We start from the raw sequence: 19,557 nt of genomic DNA on the forward strand, positions 1-19,557 counted from the left end.
TTCAATTAGCTAACATTCTGAAGCTAAAAATGTGTTTTGAATTCGATAGTTGCTTTCGATTTTTAACTACAAAATTACGTTTTCTTTCGTATTTACACAAAAACTGTTACAAATCACGCCACTCTTGTAAATTCTTTAAAACTGGACATTAGGATGCATAATTAAACTGTGAAGAATCAAATTCCTAAAGTCGTATGATTTGTAACAATTTTTGTGTATGTGCGTAAAAATGATGTAAATTTTAGTTAAAAATTGAAAAACAAAATCTGTAGAAAGCAATTAACAACCCATTCTTAGCTTCAAAACACTAGCCAATTAAAGAAATGACACTTCTGAATAGTTCATTCTCTATTTGTAATATTTTTTTACCCTTAAAACTAAAGAAAAAAAAAAGTATTTTACTAACAATTTCAAATTAGTGTAACTCTGAAAATATTGAAATTAGGACACATGTTTATATGACTCTTTGCTCAGAATGTCTTCGGAAATAAGCTTCATAAGGGAGAGTAAAACCTCGTGAATCACCCTATATATTTTTAAATTGTTCACATTTGTGATAAACAATTTCCTAATATAAAGAGCACTAAGGAAAACAACGACTTTTAAGAACGAAAATAATTTGAGATAATCATGTTTTTCAGTTCTCCTAAGGTTAAGTAGGAAAAAGTGCCTTGAATAACCTTGTATGTATGTATTTTATTCACACTGCAAATGGGTAAATACCCGGTGGAACTGGTTTTGTGTTTTGTTATGTATAATTTTTGCAATACACCTTCGTGACGAGGATAAAAAGAAGGAAGTTCTGAAAGATTGAAATGGATGTATTTGGAAGATAGAGGACAGCTGGAAAGAAATGCGTTTTATGAACTAATAATCCAGTCTCCAAAATTATGTAATACTTAATTTTAGGACTAATGATTTTTACTTGGAATGTTTTACATAACACACAACGAAGGTGGCATGCGGCGTATGCCTGCCATATGTTAGTTAAAATGTGTATATTGTATATCCTCTCTTACGCCGCATTAGTTTAAGTCTGTGTCAAAAGAGGAAGTGAAACATTTCGAAGAAGAATACTTAAGCTACCTTACATACATTAAATACAATTCGATCACACTTCCTCCTTCCTGACTGCTGTCCTATAATGTTTCATAGTTAATACCGAATAGCATGTCTTAATCATTCGATCTTCTTTAAATTAGTTTGTGCACATAGGCTTAAATAGAATGACTTTCTTGGAGGGGGGCACAAATAGGATGATAATAATAAGCTAATTCATAAATACATAACGGCATTCTTATCATGAGCATAAGAATGTGACCAACGCATAAAAAGGACAAATCAATAAATATACATATACAATGAAAAAATAAACATTCATTATGTCCTGTGAAATCTATACCCTGCTTAGCTAAGTATGCAGCAAAATGTGAATTACCAGTATCTATAAAATAATAGTACATTATGCAACGAGTCTATAATGGTAGTAATTGAGACGCCAGTATGTTTATGAAACGAGCGCAAGCGAGTTTCATCATTTTCATACGAGCGTCTTAATTACCATTATAGGCAAGTTTCATACGACTTTTTATGCTCGACCATATTTCTAACTTGAAATTATTCATAAGTATTCATATTATTCTTATCTGACTGGGGAGCGGAAGTGACCTTGTGCAATATCTCGTAAATTGTAAGATGTGCGCAGACGCGAAAGTATTGATTTTTTCCGAGGAACAAATGTCATTGACCTTGATATAATCTAGAGAGTAAAATGAACATTAATCTTGATATAACCTGGAAATTGATTTAGACATTGAAAAACGAAATGACAAATCGAATTTATTTGAATATTATTTACAATTAATGCTAATTATTATAGTAACAGAACATAATCTTCTGCGACAGTATTGGATTTCCAGCCTCCGTGACTCTTCGCTAGTTGTCTTTCGATTGCATATCCGAGAATAATCGATACTTGCGCTTTCATATTGCTTTCTGATTGGTGGAAAATCTGAACTTTAATGAATAGGTGTACTTTAATGAGGTCCATTAAAGGGCTGCTACCAGGTGTATAATTACTACATTTCGGCATGGTCGAGCATAAAATGATTTTGTCAATTTTTGTTAAAAAGATCCTTGTGTAAACAGTCACTGATTCTGTAATCTCCGCCATTAATTATTATAACTTTTCCAGTCACTAGTTGTAAATTTCGTTCCATAATGTCTGACAGGAGATGTAAACATTGCCGGCAGAGAAGGAGAGCAGTATAATTGCTATTCAACCAATGACAGAAGTCTCATTCTACCCTTGACTTGGAGTTGGACGGTCTGAAGCGTTCTATCCCCTGCCCAACTTCAAGATAAGCGTGGAATGAGACTTCTGTCATTGGTTGAATAGCAATTATACTTCTCTCCTCCGCTGTTGACAATGTTTACTTTTTCTGTCAGACATTATGGAACGAAGTATAGACTGAATGTCATCATCCGCAACAATAGCAGATGCTTTAACACTTACACTATTATCCGCGCTTTTAGCAGGTTCTTCATTATTACTAGACAGTAGATGCAGGATGACTTAAGGAAAAGTGAAGTTTTTTCATATCAGAGTATATGGCACGTGCCGCGCCGTCCGTCTTTTGTGTACCTGGCGAGTACAGCAGCGTACAAAACGAATGAACCCCGATCTTTTCATAGTAACATTGCAACGCAATGTGTGCAGTGTGTTATCATGCTCAAGTATTTAGTACGCGTTGAATATGTTGTGCTGACCCATTCATAATGGCAAAACGTTAAATTCGCTCAGAGATACGAAATGCAATTAAGAAGTATGAGAGTGACAATATCGTGTGTAATGCATGTAAAATTGAAATAAAAACCAGAACAACTCAGGCTATTGTAACAGTACATCGCACAGGAAATGCGTTGGAATGAAATCTGAGGAATCATCATCATCTCATCATCATCATCATCATCATCATCATCATCATCATCATCATCATCATGCGGGTGTAACGACACATGCAACATGATGCTCAGTACAAATATTCCTCTAAAGAAATTGAGTGATCCCCATTTTAGAGGTTTTCTTCAGAAATTCTCTCGATACAAAAACTGTTTAAGCGATAGGCGAAGACGATTCAGCTTCGACAACTTACGAGAGTATATCGTCGTTTACTGCAACGCTGGTAATTGCATCAATGATGACGAGGTATGTACTACAGTACGTTATTTTTCTTTTCCTTCTGACTGTACGGAGATACAGTAGCATGTTGACGTCGGCTGTTTACGTTTAAAACCTGTTCAGCCAATGGTCTGAATGAAAAAAATGTAATATAGGCCTATAGTAAATGTGCACTTACATTCAACGATAAGTCATCCCCATCCACTGTCTAATTATTACTAACTACGTTTACTTCCGCTTTGTTCTATACGGAATGGAATTTCACGAACTCATTGTCACAAGAAGTCAGTAGTATAGGCATGGGCATGGGTGGGCAACTCGTGCTCTCAAAGTGTCAACACAATCTCAATGCAGGTAGAACGGACTCTGTACTAGCTGTACTGTCTGTGTGCGGTTCTTTCAAGACACAAGTTCGATTGCGTCTGCAGTAAGTGGCGGCTCGTTTTAAGTGAAAAACAATATAATTGCGAGATCATTTTCCTTTAGTTACGAGTAAAAAGAGAATTTTTTTATTAAGAACAGAGGTAAAGCTTTTATTCTATTACACTTTCTTACGCATGACATTTTACAAATAAACAGTGAAGGTTTTAGTAAATAAATACTGTCTGCTTCTGCTTTAGAACAGCTAAAGGTAAAAATGAGATGTCAACAAGGTGAGACTGATATCGAATAATATCATTGGCACGTTGTGCGTGCGAGTTACAGAATTGCAGGACATATAATCGACTAGCTAAGAACATTTATGGATAAATTTGAAATGTGGTAGTATCATGTAGAACACAGACAACTTCACTTTCTTTGACTATAAACTATCTTGATTCCAGCAAAATCAGGAATCGAACTGTTCGTGATGTTGCCTAAGTCAGAATTTCCAAATATACTCTTTGCTTCCATATATACTGTATGTGCTTGAGGCAGAGTTTAATACAAGAAATAAGCGTAAAAGCTCTCAAAGTAAAGAAAGAGCTCAGAAGTAAGCTTATTTCATCTGCCGTGACATGTAAAAAATACTTCCTTGAATTTGTTATTGTTTGTGAATACAGACTATTACCTTTCTGAGAACAGAGGAATACTCTTTAATGTATAAAGAATTGTAAATTCTAGCGTTCTACGTTTCAAATAAGACATATAATAAGAAATATTAACAAATAGTGTAATAATAAATAAGTGTTGCAGCTACCGGTATATTTGTTGTATCTTGAAAAGGTTGTATTCAGTTTGTGTTTCCAGTACTAAACTAATTTACAAAGCTAGAAAATAATATAATTTTGTTATGTGTTCAGGTATAGTCTATCTAAAATTACTGTAATTATTGTACCATGCGTCATTCTGAAATTCAAATCATGGGATAGATATCACGATCACCTGCATGAGCCGCCAGAGCGCACAGTGGCTTTTGCAGCGGAACTACAAACAACTTGTAACTGCTGCGGCTGACTCCGTCTGCCTTTCTCTCTTTCAAGGATTTTTAGCACTTCGGGAGCACGAGTTGCCCATCCTTGGGCATGGGGGAAGATCACCAGGATAAAGCCTCCTCATTTTCGAGAAATATTTTAAAACAATCCATCATTGATGTTCCAAGGGCGACACTGAAACAAAAATTTTGTTTGTTTCTACGGACAATAACAAATATTTAGAATTAAAATAACAAATCCTTTATATTTCTGCTGACAACTTGTTTCAAATTGGTCGATGGTTGGGAAGCTATCGTTATGAACACAATAAGTAGATTAAGTAATTTATTTAGAGTAGAGTTGCAGAACTGGGAAAGAGAGAGGTATCAGCATGGGGAAAGAGTTTGTTCCCTCGTCCACAAGGCCGGAGCATTCAGTGACGTTTCTGTGACGTTTGGCAAACAATGAATACATTTATCTTCTCCTTCTACCCTACAATGACGCGAGGGTTGAAGGAAGGGATGAGTTACGTGTTACGGCTTGTGACGTTTGCCTCAATTGTAGCACATTTTTCCATCCCTGATTTAGAGTATGAGTCTGTTAGTTCATTCTGCAACTACGAAGAACGGATTTTGCCGTTTTACGTTTTAACAACTTTTGTGGTGTCTAAATTGATTTTAAATTTAATAGTGTTAAAATGTTGCATTTAAGTTATGGACAAATTTTCCAAGTGATATTCTCAAAACGTGCCCCCCCTCCCTAATGTTAAATTCCTGGCTACGCCTCTGCATGAAGTACACTAGGCTATATGGACTCTCTCTAGAAAATGTTTCAGGTTTGTCCCAATTCTTTTTCACCCATACCTTAAAATTATAAATCGTGTAATGAATGCCTTTATGTATTTAGAAACATAACTTTAACGTAAACGTTGATTTGTACATTAATTTGCAAATAAACCTAGTATAACTCCTCACAATTAATTATACTTTCTTCATACCTATGTCTAATGCTAGATAGAGACAGTAACCTATATCACTTTCACCTGGGGGCATTGCCCCCCTATCCCTCCCCGCATCTCCTTCAATGTTTGTGCACGTCACCGCTAAAGCAGGTGTGGGCGGGAGCAATACTTATTAAGTGGAGTAAATTGTCGCTGAGCGAAGTCCCTGGGGGGAAAAGGCAACTCTTATTGGTAAGAAAAAGGATGAAATTCTTGACATAACAGAACACTACTTAGAAGATACTGCTCATCCATTAACTGATATTTTTTGTAGTATTTTACATAAGATAAAGCGATGAATGAAATGGCATAGAGATGAGAATGTCGAAATTTTGTGTGCTAAAATGTATTACTAGTTTCAAAAGTTATGCGTTTAATCGAAAACTTGTTGAGATAAATCTTACTTTTCAATATTAACATAACTCATTCATTTCGAAAATGAATGAATGAATGAATGAAGCCACTGTGTCCCATGAAGGGCTAGGACCTCCTATAGGAGGGGAAGCTCGGTTGGTGTGGTTCACATGATGAGCTATTTCACGTGAACAATATTTACATTCACATTCGCTATGTGAGATACACTAAAGTTTGTCAAATTTTAGTTCTATATGAGTTTGTTCACTATCTGTCTCCACTCGTTCCTGTTGCGGGCGATGGTTGACCAATTCCCTCCCAGTTGCTGCTTGAATGTATCTGCCCATCTTCTTCTTGGCCTGCCTTGTGTTCTCCTTCCTATGTAGAGGTCCCACATGGAGGTTTCTCGCGCCCATCTGCCTTGTTGCTGCCTTGCTACATGACCACCCCACTTCCACTTCTTTATGAGGACTTTTTGTGTGATGTTTTCAGAAGCTTTAATTTTCTGCAGTGCCATGTTGGGGACCTTGTCTCTCAGTGAAACGCCAACTATCTTCCTCTCCATATTTCTTTAGCATATTTCGATGTTCATCTTTTGCCTCTCTGTGAGGGCCCAGGTTTGGCAACCGTATGTTAGCACCGGGAATACTCAAGAGTTGAGCCTCTAGTCTGAGTGTGCGGTTTATGGACCTGTCGAATTTAAAAAAATAGAGGAAAGAAAATATTTTATTTTCCTGCAGAAAATTGAGCAATGTCTGCATAATTAATTAAAACTTCATCAGACAAAAGTTTTAGACTATAGAAATATTGACAGAAATAATGTGGAAATGCGTAGCCTTAGCTGTTACCGAAATAGACCAGTTACAACACAATCCAGATTAGATGACAGTGGCGCTATTGACGAACATTCACCACAAAAATTCGCTAAAAAATTAGCTTAGCAGACTGGCGTGTCTGAATTAGAGATGGGATAAACTGTTCTTTTAAAGAAATAGTTTCGACTGTAACTACTTCATGAACGAAGCTGTTCCAAAATAACAGTTTCAAAGAAACAGTTTCATAAGAATATGTTTACAACATCAGTGCCAACTGTTCCAAGTGTTTCAACCTCTCATCTGCTTCGGGAACATGTTTCAAAGCCCTTGAATCGTCTTTAAATCAGCTGTTCAGTGTATTATGACGACGAAAGTCATTTTTCTTAGGTTACTGTTAAGGGTGCAGTAAATAACTACAATTAAAATTAAATCGATTTGAGTAAAAACAACGCATATAACCCTAGCAGAGTTTAATAACGATGACATTAGCCGATGATATTTTTCGCGGTATATAATAATTAACACTATGTTAGGGCACCATGAACATATTCTCCATCAATAGAAAGCTAATAATTAGGATATGAAGAGTCCAGGGGAAAAAGGGGGATGTCCACTTTTAGGCAAAATTCAGATTTCCATTCGCTTATATACTTCATATGAAGTGTTTTCATTCCACACTTAGAAAAGGGGAAGAAAGTTCTCAGTTACCGAATAACTGCAGGTTAAATATTCCTTGTACAGGGAAAGAAGGGGGCATTTCCATGTCGAACAGTGAAAGAAGGGGGTCATACAATTAGTTTTTCATTTTTCCTTGCTATTGGATTGAATATTATAGCTTTTGAAATCACAATCCATTGTTCACAATAATCACTAATAAATTTAGCTTCAACAAAGGAATTATTATTATTCATGTTAGTTTTGCTAGAGCAACTGAAGTGCAAACATGTGTGACTCTGTATCAGAATCTCTTTGTATCAATAGAAAAAAGAGGAAGAGGTTTGGACCTGTTAATGATGCTTTCAAAAAGTTAAGAGCCTAAAGTTTTGAAGCCGGTAAAGAATGTTACTGCAGAAACAAATGTTTTGAAAAACTACAAGTCTTTGATATTCAAAAAATAATACATGACTTTAATGCACTGGCTGATTGGAATGAACAAAGTTCTCACCTTGCTGGCCTCATCACTGTTCAACTAATATCACGAAGAAAAAGCAGGAAGAATGAAGATGATGCTCAAGACGGAAGAATTAGTGATTTTGTTGTGTGTCAGAAATCCTTCTTATCTGTCCATGGAATAACGGAGACGAGACTACAAACAATTCAGCGTTCTTTGAAATTTTCTGGATTAGCACCTACTGATGACAGGAGAAAATATGGAAATCGTCCTCACAAACTATCCACAGGTACACATGACGAAGTCATTGAGCATATTAAATCTTTCAAAGGTCGTTCAAGTTATTACTCAATGGAGAAAACTTCTAAAATTTATCTTCCTGAAACCCTCAATGTAAAGAGATTGTAGGCCTATAATGAACATTCTGAGACTTATGAAACTTATAGAACTATTCTCCACTGAGTTCAACATATCATTTAGGTACCCAAGATGTGACACGTGCAGTACTTGCGATGAATGTGCAGCCAAGTTAAAAGGATTAAGTACTGAGTTGTTAAAGCTTGCCCATAAGAAATACAACCAGGAAGAATGAGATTGAACAGGAAATAAAGCATTTAGAAGTTCAAAAACAAAGTACATCTTGCAAAGGCACAAACATTTTATCAGCGTAAGAATAAATCTAAAAACAGGCGCAGGAAATCAGAAGAAGTTGAGAGTTTAGTGATGGACTACCAGAAGAATCTGCCAACACCAAACATCTCATTAAACATTGTATATTATAAGCGCCAATTATCTTTTTATTTATTTAATGTGCACCAATTGTCTGATTCTAAATCAGTTTTCTATACTTACACAGAAAAAAAAACTGGAAAAAATGGTACTAATGAAGTAATTCCATTCTTGGTTCACTATTGCGAATTTGAATTATCTCTAATGTTCGCCATCTAGATCTGTTCTGTGACTGCTGTAGTGGTCAAAACAAGAATTATACAGTAGTGAGATATCTCCATTACATGGTGCATGAGAAAAAGAGGTTCAGTTCAATTCATGTCACATTCCCTATTCGGGGACATTCTTACATGGAATGTGACAAGAATATGGGACTTGTAAACACAATATCAAAAACTGAAATTCCAGACGACTGGAATAATATAATCAGATGTGCCAGAACCAAGCCCCACCCATCATTTCAAGTCAATGAAGTCGATAATTCCATGATTCGAGATTGGACTGCATTCTTGGAATAATTTTAACTGAAGGAATGTCCATTCCAACCAAGGCCAGTGAGGGAATTGCGAATAGAAGAGAAGCATCCAAGAATGGTGATTGATAGGGATACTTACAATGGTGCCTGCTACTCTTCTGTGATTCGACCTTCACTTAGAAAACGGCCAGTGAATGTAGACTTATTGAATGGAGAATTCTTGTATCCAGACAGAGCATTTGAAAGTTTTATTTACTTGGTTATTTAACGACGATGTATCAACTACGAAGTTATTTAGCGTCGATGGAATTGGTGATAGTGAGATGATATTTGGCGATATGAGGTCGAGGATTCGCCATAGATTACCTGATATTTGCCTTACGATTGCAGAAAACTTCGGAAAAAAAGCCAAAAAGGTAATCAGCTTAAGTGGGAATCGAACCCGCTCCCGAGCACAACTCCGGATCGGCAGGCAAGCGTCTAAAGCCTTGGTTTTTCTGAACCGACGCATGCGACGTGCGAGGAGCGAGACGGGCCTCGCACCACGCACTTCGTATGCATCGGTTCAGTAAAACCAAGGCTTTAGCCGACAGAGCTATGCCGGTGGCTGCATATGAAGGTGGGATTATATTTTTACAAAATCAATTTTAAATAGGCATTCTTATTAATTCATTATATTATTAATATAATATTATACTGTATTATTTTAGAAAAATTGCCGATATCACAAGAGAAGTGGCAGAATTTGAAAGAATTAAAGGTGTTATGTGGACCAAACGCTCAAAAATTCTACTCATAGTTCACAAAAAGTGGCTGTGCATGAACATAAACAAACTGAAAGAGAACCAATTACTCGGTGTTATGAAGTGCTAATTTTATATTTTATTTTGTCCATTGATTTTATAGTTAACTAATATTTTGCTCTTTTTCTACGGTATTTTTAATGCCATTATAGGAGCAGGAACCCCGTTATTCACTTTTTTAGTTGCCAGGGTTCCATTTTTCCTCTGTATGAGGTTACATCAAAACAGATTTTTAATTACTGTACTCATAATACTCCAGTGTTGTGCATCACACGTTGTATACTGGTAGAATATATATCAATAAATGTCACAAAATAAAATGAAGGTATTAGTCAGTATTATTTTCGGAATGATAGAGTTTCAAACTTTAAAATTGATTTCCTGAAAATTGTTTAAAAGTGGACATCTCCCCTTTTTCCCCTGGACTCTACATATTTGTTAAGGAATTTGATTCGTACAATTAAATTGCGCGATCCTACATAAGCTACTGTTGCACGAAAGCCGTGTGGAACATGGATATTATTATATTTACTTTCGATTGGAGGTCAATGATAGCGCTGCATGTGGTCTTTGCAGACAACAAAGAAGAAAAAAACTGTTTAGAAATTGAACTGTTTATCTCTTGGAACCATGTGGAAAGTTGAAGTGATCGCTGGAGCAGTGTAACACTCTTTGGAACAGTTGGAACAGGTTATTTCACGAAACAGTTTCAATTGTGAAACAGTTTCAAATAAACTGTTCCAGCTTTTTTTTACCCATCTCTAGTCTGAATCATCTGCAAGAAATGCATAACGTTCATTACATCTTTCATTACATCGACATTTTTAGTATATACTATAAGATAAATGTGTTGCAGTTTTATTGCGCTGTTACGGTACTAATTCTGGCGGCCGCAACTACAATCCTCGCCGAGGACCTGCGTGCCGGTACATCGGTAAACCAAACCAATAACTATTGCTTATATCTGCTTAAGTCGTTCTATATCATCTTACGTTTGATTACGGAAATTGCCAGTCTTTGATTGACTTCGGTTACTATCTTAGGCTTTGACTCCGCTGTTTTTTAATTGGTTATTTTAAGACGCTGTATCAACTGCTCTGGTTACTTAGCGTCTGAGTGAGATAAAGTTGACAATGCTAGCGAGATGAGTCCAGGGTCCACAGCCGAAAGTTACCCAGCATTTGCTCTTAATGGGTTGAGGAAAAACCCTGGGAAAAAGCTCAATCAGGAATTTGTTTCAACCAGGATTTGAACCAGGACCCGCTCGTTTCACGGTCAGACAGGCTGTTACTTCACAGCGGTAGACGCTCCGATGTTTTCGGTTCAATTCCGCTTTTTCCAATATTCAATTGTAAAAATGGGTCGAACGTCGACAGTTACACTTCATTCCTGAGCTAAAGAATTTGCTAGTGAGGGTCTTAATAATATAGCCGAGACGAATATTTTAATGTCTAAATTTTTCAATGTGCGAGTAGATTGAAAGAAACGATACACAGGTCTATAAATTGTTTCAAAAATAAAGAATTTGTCCGTCTTAAAGAAAACAATGTAGCTCCTAAAAGAAAAGCATCAATGAAACCTTTTTCATCTTTAATTTAACGTCTAATACGTAACATAGCGTTATTTTTTCATGTATAAATCCATTTCCAATTTATACGAAATTATTGCGATAATCTTATAACCAATTAGCGATAAAACGCGAAATATAATATTTTTATCACGATTTTTCTTTTCGAAATTAATGCAAAATTCTGTGGTCCCTATTTATCTGATAAAGGATACGATTATGTAGCATACATAAATCTATATAATGTGTAGTCATAGTAAACTCCTTGATTGAAATTCAATTGTTCTGGTACTGTTTTATGCATGTTTCGACAGCTTTATTTCATATTCACAATCAGGGTTTTTCTTTTAGCCCATTTCTGGACTTTCTCAAAGTGACGTCATACGAGCACATGGCGGGAATCCCAAACAGTTCAGTCAGCAAGGCACTGGGTCTTCGTCTAGTTATAATGCAACACGGGATATAACTCTGGCAGTAGACGAACATCCCTGCCGTAGGTTAAGATTAGAATTCATGTCATTTCCAGCCACATAACTAGGCTTCGTAATTTAGTGATTCGAAGTATATGTGACGTCACAGCATAGGTATAGGTATGTTAGTATACAAAATAGTTACGCACGCTCTGCCTTTCGCTATAATAAGTCGAAGCCGGGACGCAGTCATAGTGAGCAGTCTTATCGATCACTGCTCTTACTAGTCTTATTATTTAAATAACTACATCTTTGTGGCTGATTGAAGGTTCATTGCAGAGGTAAAATGCCTTGGGTAAAACGTTCAAGCGTGTAATATTGCAGGGCATAGTTGAGGATATTTGAACTAATATTTTCACTGTCAATATAGACAACATTGCATATACTCGTACATTGTATAAAATAAACCTAAAACTGACAAAAAAGTGCACTGAAAGACATTGCAATTATATCAAAAGGCACGAAATTGTGTTGAACATAATAAAAAAGAAACAGTACCATCAAAATCCGAAAATTATTAGGATATTAACTGTACGTTAGCATGGATTTGTGTAGCCTACCATGATGTTCAATGCCAACATCCCAATTAATAAATCAAACAATCTACTTTCCAGGCAATTTCTAGAAAAATGCATAGAAAATTAGTGAGTTTTCAGTGATGAGCGACATATGCAATATTCTAATGAAACATAAGAAAATATCAGACGATAGGAATATCTTGTACTACATCATGCACCAATAACGTCATGTACTATTGAAAGAATTTCTTGGATTATAAAATCACTTCAAGTGACATCCGCATATGTTCATGTAACTTACGCATGCACATTATTATTCACTGCAAAGATCACGACGAAAATGAACATCATGGCTCAAGCATGAGTTTACTAGTTTAGCTTCATAATGTCGGGAGTTGACTGTACTCCACGAACACGAAGCGACGACCTGTTTGTTTATATCCGTATCCGTTGCATCACCTGTGTTCGGCGTACTATATACCCAATGTGTCTTTAACTTCAGTCTTTAGGTAGCTGGAATACGAAGCCTACACATAACATAAAAAGTGAGCGGGCTTAGCCGTTGTGTTTGATATGCATAATTGAAACACGATCAGTATAAGTACATAAATACATGTTCTGTCCATAGGCAGGTCTTTTATTGCAAACCCAGCATTCTCCAATCTTTCCTATTTCCTATCTTCCTCTTTGTCTCCGCATATGATCCATATATATTAATGTCGTCTATCATCCGATATCTTCTTCTGCCCCGAAATCTTCTCCCGTTTACCATTCCTTCCAGTGCATCCTTTAGTAGGCAGTTTCTTCTCAGCCAGTGGCCCAACCAATTCCTTTTTCTCTTTCTGACCAGTTTCAGCATCATTATTTCTTCACCCACTCTTTCCAACACAACTTCATTTCTTATTCTGTCTGTTCACTTTACACACTCCATTCTTCTCCATATTCATATTTAAAATGCTTTTATTAGTTTCTCTTCACTTCGTCGTAATGTCCATGTTTCTGCCCCATACAATGCCATACTCCACACAAAGCACTTCACTAGTCTCTTCCTTATTCTTTTACCAGAGGTCCGCAGAAGATGCTCCTTTTTCTATTAAAAGCTTCCTTTACCATTGCCATTCTCCTTTTCACTTCCTGGCTGTAGCTCATGTTACTGCTTATAGTACATTCCGAGTATCTGAAGCTCTTCACTTGCTCTACTGCCTCATGTAGATTTTGCAAGTTTACCTTCTTTATTTTTCTTGCTACAACCATGGTCTTCGTCTTGTTTGCATTTATCTTCATTCTATACTGCTCACAGCTGTCATTTAGCTCTAGTAGCATATCCCTTAGTATAGTAGGTAGCGATAAGGCCATGAGGCCTTCCCTTCCCCTCTACCAGGGGATTACAACTATAATATTAAGAATAGGCCATAAGTAAGTAAGTATTGTACAAGGAAGTTTTCTTTTAGTGTACTTTTCTATAAATATCTTAAAATGACTGTTTTCGACTTTTTCAAACGAAATATTAGCTGAGAACATCATGCTACACGAGAACAATGACCGAGTAGCAGCAAAAAATTTGAAGACAAAAAATATCTGTTTTGTGTCTCCTTGAGTAATACTACATTTTGTGTGGGTCTTCCAATGCTCTGATTTCAGAATGGCATAACTGATATTTATCCCATTCCAACTGAAATGTTCAGTTCAAACTCTATCATTAACTTAATTTCTAAACGCTTGGATTCCTGAATTGTGACTGAGGGAGGATTGGTCAAGAGTTGTTTATGAAGTAATGGTATCATTAAATTTGTCGTAGAGGTCTCTCGATTTGATTTCTAATCTAGGGCGCATAATGGGCCATTTCGTGCCTAAGTGCTTCGATAGATGTCTACACCTCTATGGTCCGTCCCAGGAATCTGTGGAGTAGAAAGACGAAACAAGACCTCTGCGCAAGTGGTATGTGGGAGGGCTAGGGCCAATGACTGCTCTGGGGGGAGGTATTGCTTGAACGAAGCGAGCAAACGCTTGCATGAGGGGATAATTTCTATCTGAACTCTACTCTACTAAACCTTCTACCACAAACATCTTACTCCTTAGCGGACTCGTGCTGATGCTGCCCGCAATACACTCCGACACAGACTCCGCCCCTATATGCGCGAAGTTACTCCACAGATTCCTGAGACGGACCATAGATAACAAGAAGAAGAGAAACTTTGCATACATACATTTCACAGTACGATATCACATATAAATCCGGGCACACTTACATGATATCAGGTTGCTTTCCCATGTGAATGGGTTAAGTTTCAGATTGCATCCACAAAGAAATACGTAGCGAAAAATACCAGATTATTTTCATCTATGTTACAAGGTAACAGGAAGAAGAGAAACTTTGCATACATATATTTCACAGTGTGATATCACATAAATCCAGGCACACTTACAGAAAAAAATATTTGTACACACTGAAACAAGTTGTTGTTAAACCGGACTGGAGAATATATTCCTATCATTGCAAGTCGCACAATTTATTGTAATTAAGTTGTTGCGTACATGTGGATACTGTACTTGATAATAATCTTTTCTAAGGGTTTATTTTGCTGCACTGACTCCCAGTAAATTGCAGGTTGAAAATTTACAATCAGGTGTGTCCCTGGCGTTACTGCCGTAATTATTTGTTGACAGTGTTTCGTAGGCGTTGTTCAAGAATGTTCTGCGCATTATATTATTTCTTTTACTTCACTCAAGATCATGTGGGGAGTCTTGGATCAAAAAGTACTTTTGAGGAGAAGCAAGAAACTGAGATCTTCCAAACTTTCAGGACTTAATTAAAACTTATAACAGCCAGTTATAGTGTACAGTTCAGACGTCGACTTGTAGCTGTCAAACAAATCATTTTTTGTTTACTATCACCGCTATCGATATAAATATTTTGAACCAGCCACATTGAAACTAGTTAAGCTTATTTGAAAAGAAAATAGGAATATAGAAATGCATAATTTAGATAACTTCAGTGAAACATTGTGAGGAGTTATTTCATGATCCATTCACAACCAAAAATAATGTTCCTTGTGTCAATTTTTTCTGTACAACACAATTTGAAAAAAGGTACGTCAAGAAAACTACTGTATATAAAATAAAGTATTTATTCTTTTACAGAAATTTTAATACATTTCAATTAATATCGAAGAAACGTAAGAAATGTTATTAGTTAATATTATAGATTCTGGAGTAAGAAATATTATAAAATGTATGAATATAAGTTAATTTACCTTGCTTGTACCTCTTTATATCTCTTAGTTTCTTTAATCTTCAACCTTTTTCTTATCCTTCTAATGAAGCCTGCAACTGGTACTTCGAATTCCATACTAATTAATATTTACTTGGATTGTCCCCACATGTTCTATCATACAACGCTGCAAATTTCTAACTGAAGAGATTTTGTTTTAACTTGTTTTTAACTGTTATTGTTGACAATAAAAGTGCGGGAAACCGTAAGATAGCCAATGATAATATCAAGTTGCTTTCTCATGTGACTGCAGTAAGTTTCAGATTGCATCCACAAAGAAATATGTAGCGGAAAAATGCTAGATTATTTTCATCTGTGTTACAAAGCGCTCTTCGTTCCAAACACTTCGATGAATTCAGCGCTATCTGAACCAAACGTCATATTTCGAAGGTATTTTAGATTGTGAAGGAGCGCTTTCTTAAACAAACGGATTGCACAGGTCGATTCAGCGCTACAGAATTAGGGGGAATCCGTTTTAAACAGCATTTCGTCTGCGGATGGACTGAGCACTTTTTGATGCAACACTCCTCATGTTCATGTATCATAGTTTCTATATCAGCTTCTTCTTTGTGCATCTCTGTGAGAAATTTATAAGAACTCGAGAACTCAGGTCATAATGCTCAACAGAAATCTGGAAAGTAATTGTGCCAACCTTCGGATGTGTAATTTGTTGTGGAAAGGTCCTGTAGAACTGACATGTATTTATTCCATAATTATTAATTCTGGAGGAAGCTGGGAATGGTCATATCGTCTTCTTACTTGAGCACGAGTACCTCGAACATAAATTCTTTCAAATTAACCAGTCACTGAAACTAATTCGTTAGAGATTGCATTGCACTCAGTAATGTGTTAAAGAGCCTTTCAACGTCTTGTGTTGGCACATACACGCTGAAATGTTTATGGACGGTCTTGAGTATCGTTGTGAAGTTGTTGAAATTTATGCTCTGAAATCTTCTGTAATTATACAGGTTTTTTTTCTATGACGCAATAAGGATTCTCACATGCTATTACCAGTGACATTTTTTGGAAATATGTGTTGTGGAGAACTAAAAGTCTCCCATTATTATAAGTGGCTGAGTTATCACTAGGGGGCGGATTTTAGCATATTTGCATGTTTTATTCCTTAGTTGCAAATCATATGCTAATAATAATAATAATAATAATAATAATAATAATAATAATAATAATAATAATAATAATGGCTTTATTTAACCTGGCAGAGTTAAGGCCGTGAGGCCTTCTCTTACACTCAACCAGGATTAAAACTTGCTTACATAATTGAACATAAAACTGGATCAGAATTAAGTAATTACATACTGATACAATTTAGGTACATAATGAGACCAAAATAGGTAGTTACATAAAAATTTACCTCATAAAATAAAAATAAACATAGTGGAATACATATTAATGTTGTTAGAATCAAATACGAATCACATGAAAACAGAAGCCGATAATTCAATAAAATAGAATGGAATATAGAAGAAACGCAGACATTGAAACACATTACAGCTATGTTTTATCTATTGCAATATGACAACATACAGACAACGCGAATCATTGTGGACAATTCCGCGGCAATCAACAAAGCCCTCTGATGTTGAAAGGAGCTTCTATCAGCAGCACGTCGCCAAGGCACCGCAGCTAAAGCGAGAGCCCTGTGCACGCCTCACACTACAGGAAGAGCTTGAGGAAGCTCGCAAGGACAGAGCCTGTCGGTGACTGAAGCAAACAAAGCGATGCTACCTTTTTACTCAATGTTTCGGAGTGTTTGTTAGAGCTAGGAAGAGTTCTGTTGCTGTTGGGAACGAAGTTGAGTTTGCTTTCCCCACCTTTGCCATACAGGATTTTGTTTACTGTTGTAAGTGGGACTCTATTTTATTATTTACAATTTTTGCTCAATTTGACCTCAGAAAGGCCCTCTCTAAGCGGCAGTAAAAACTTAGTGGATCACTTTGTGTAGTCCCGAATATCGTTTAACGATACCTGACAAAATTGGGTGTACATAGCTGCACCTAAGAGTTTCCTGCCTATTTAAGTTTGTTGCTGTTACAGCTCACGGCTGATGATTAGTCAGGATTAACTGTTTGAGAGAGATCTTTGAATTTTGTACACATACCATGCTGTATATAAATACGTTTGTTACATCACATATTCATTATATGAGGTCTCGCCATCCTCACCATCCTCATTACATTACAATGAGAAGAGTTCGACCGGCACCATGGATCGTGTCCCGGCATAGCTCAGTTGGAAAGAGCACTCAGCGCGCAGAGGTGAGAGGTCCCGGGTTCGATTCCCGGTGCCGGAACGGATTTTTCTCTAATTAATGGTGAAAATACGTTTGCGTTGATTGTTAAGTAGTCCATGTGCCTTTATACAGGAATATCATTTTATTTTTTACTAACACTTTTAATATTAACCTGGCTATACCTTTGGTTTAACGGTTGAGATCCGGAAACACCGTTTGCTACCCCCTCGCACGATTGGAGTTCGATGATACTGGCGTAAAATACAAATAAATCACTTTACTAGGTATAGGAGGGGAGAAAAGTAGTTCATCCATTTACGTGAACTAGGAAATATCGCAATTTTGAGTTTGATCATTTTCATTAGGTTTTTGTTTAACCAAAATACAGTACAGTATTAACAATGAGTGTTTTTACTCACGAACTGAGTTTTACATGCGGACGTATTCATTATACAGTGTATATTATACTGTCTACAACATATTATCGTACAATATAGAGAATGAAGTTAAATTGAAAAATATTCATAGTATGGATATTTAAACACATTTTTGAAAATGGCAGCCATTCATTTCGATACAGGCTTTAGTTCTTTTGTGCATATTATTCACTACAGACTATTGTACCTAATTCCAATTACCAGTTTCTTCCTTCGTACTAGTAACTCATGTTGAAAAAATTCTGTACCTACTCTATAAAAGAGCACTTTACGTACTGTAAATTCAATCTCCACTTCTGTCCGATCCGAAAAGATAAAATTAATCAGACATGTTATCTACTGTCCGTCCAAGTGGTTATGTCGCAGGATCGTAGAAAGGGGAAAATCATGTGACAGTTAATTACTTAACGAGGGCCTTTTATTTAAGTTATTTTAAACAGTTGTATAATATTACGTAGACGTCCAATTCCTAACAGAAATTAATGTTTTCAGAAAAGAGAAAAGACAGCCCAGCCATTAGCCTTTACAGAGGGGCGAGCAGAAGCAGCTGGGGGAAATCGGGATGCGACGTAGGCAAAAGGATGACAGTACCTGTACGAAAATATGTTCAATATTGAAAGCTCTTTCGTCACTCGAAAACGCGAACATATTTCTGGAACGTAGTATACTCACTAACTCAGTACTGTTTAGTATAAGCGACCTTGGTTCTGTGTGGAGGACAGTTAGAACTTCATTAATAGAAGGGGTGGGAGTGAAGTGGATTGAAAAACTCAGGTACAATAAAAATGGAAGTAAAAATAAAATGTCTCTGTATAGCGAATTGAAAAGTTTAATGTAAACTAATTCAAGTTATTTAAATACCAAAAGCAACAGCTTTAATTATTTTGAAGTACTCTTCAGATTGCAAATCAAGCTTTCAGGTATAACTCCCTGTAAAGTTAATTTGAATAATTTCGAGGGAAAAATTGTTCCGGGGCCGGGTATCGAACCCGGGACCTTTGGTTAAACGTGCCAACGCTCTCCCAACTGAGCTACCCGAGAACTCTACCCGACACCGATCCAACAATTTTTCCCTCGAAATTGTTCAAATTAACTTTACAGGGAGTTATACCTGAAAGCTTGATTTGCATAATACACGTCACTGTACGTAACAGAAAACCACAATTTAAGTCACACAGAGT

At 36.4% G+C, this 19,557-nt stretch overlaps 1 protein-coding gene across 3 annotated transcripts in view; it reads left to right on the forward strand.

The window, feature by feature from the left end:
- Positions 1-19,557, forward strand: part of LOC138709027 (protein croquemort-like) — a 192,683-nt gene that overhangs the window by 30,616 nt on the left and 142,510 nt on the right. The gene's annotated exons all lie outside the window — the stretch shown is intronic.

The sequence above is a fragment of the Periplaneta americana genome, chromosome 11 (assembly GCF_040183065.1).
Source record: "Periplaneta americana isolate PAMFEO1 chromosome 11, P.americana_PAMFEO1_priV1, whole genome shotgun sequence".
Classification (NCBI taxonomy): Eukaryota; Metazoa; Arthropoda; class Insecta; order Blattodea; family Blattidae; genus Periplaneta; species Periplaneta americana.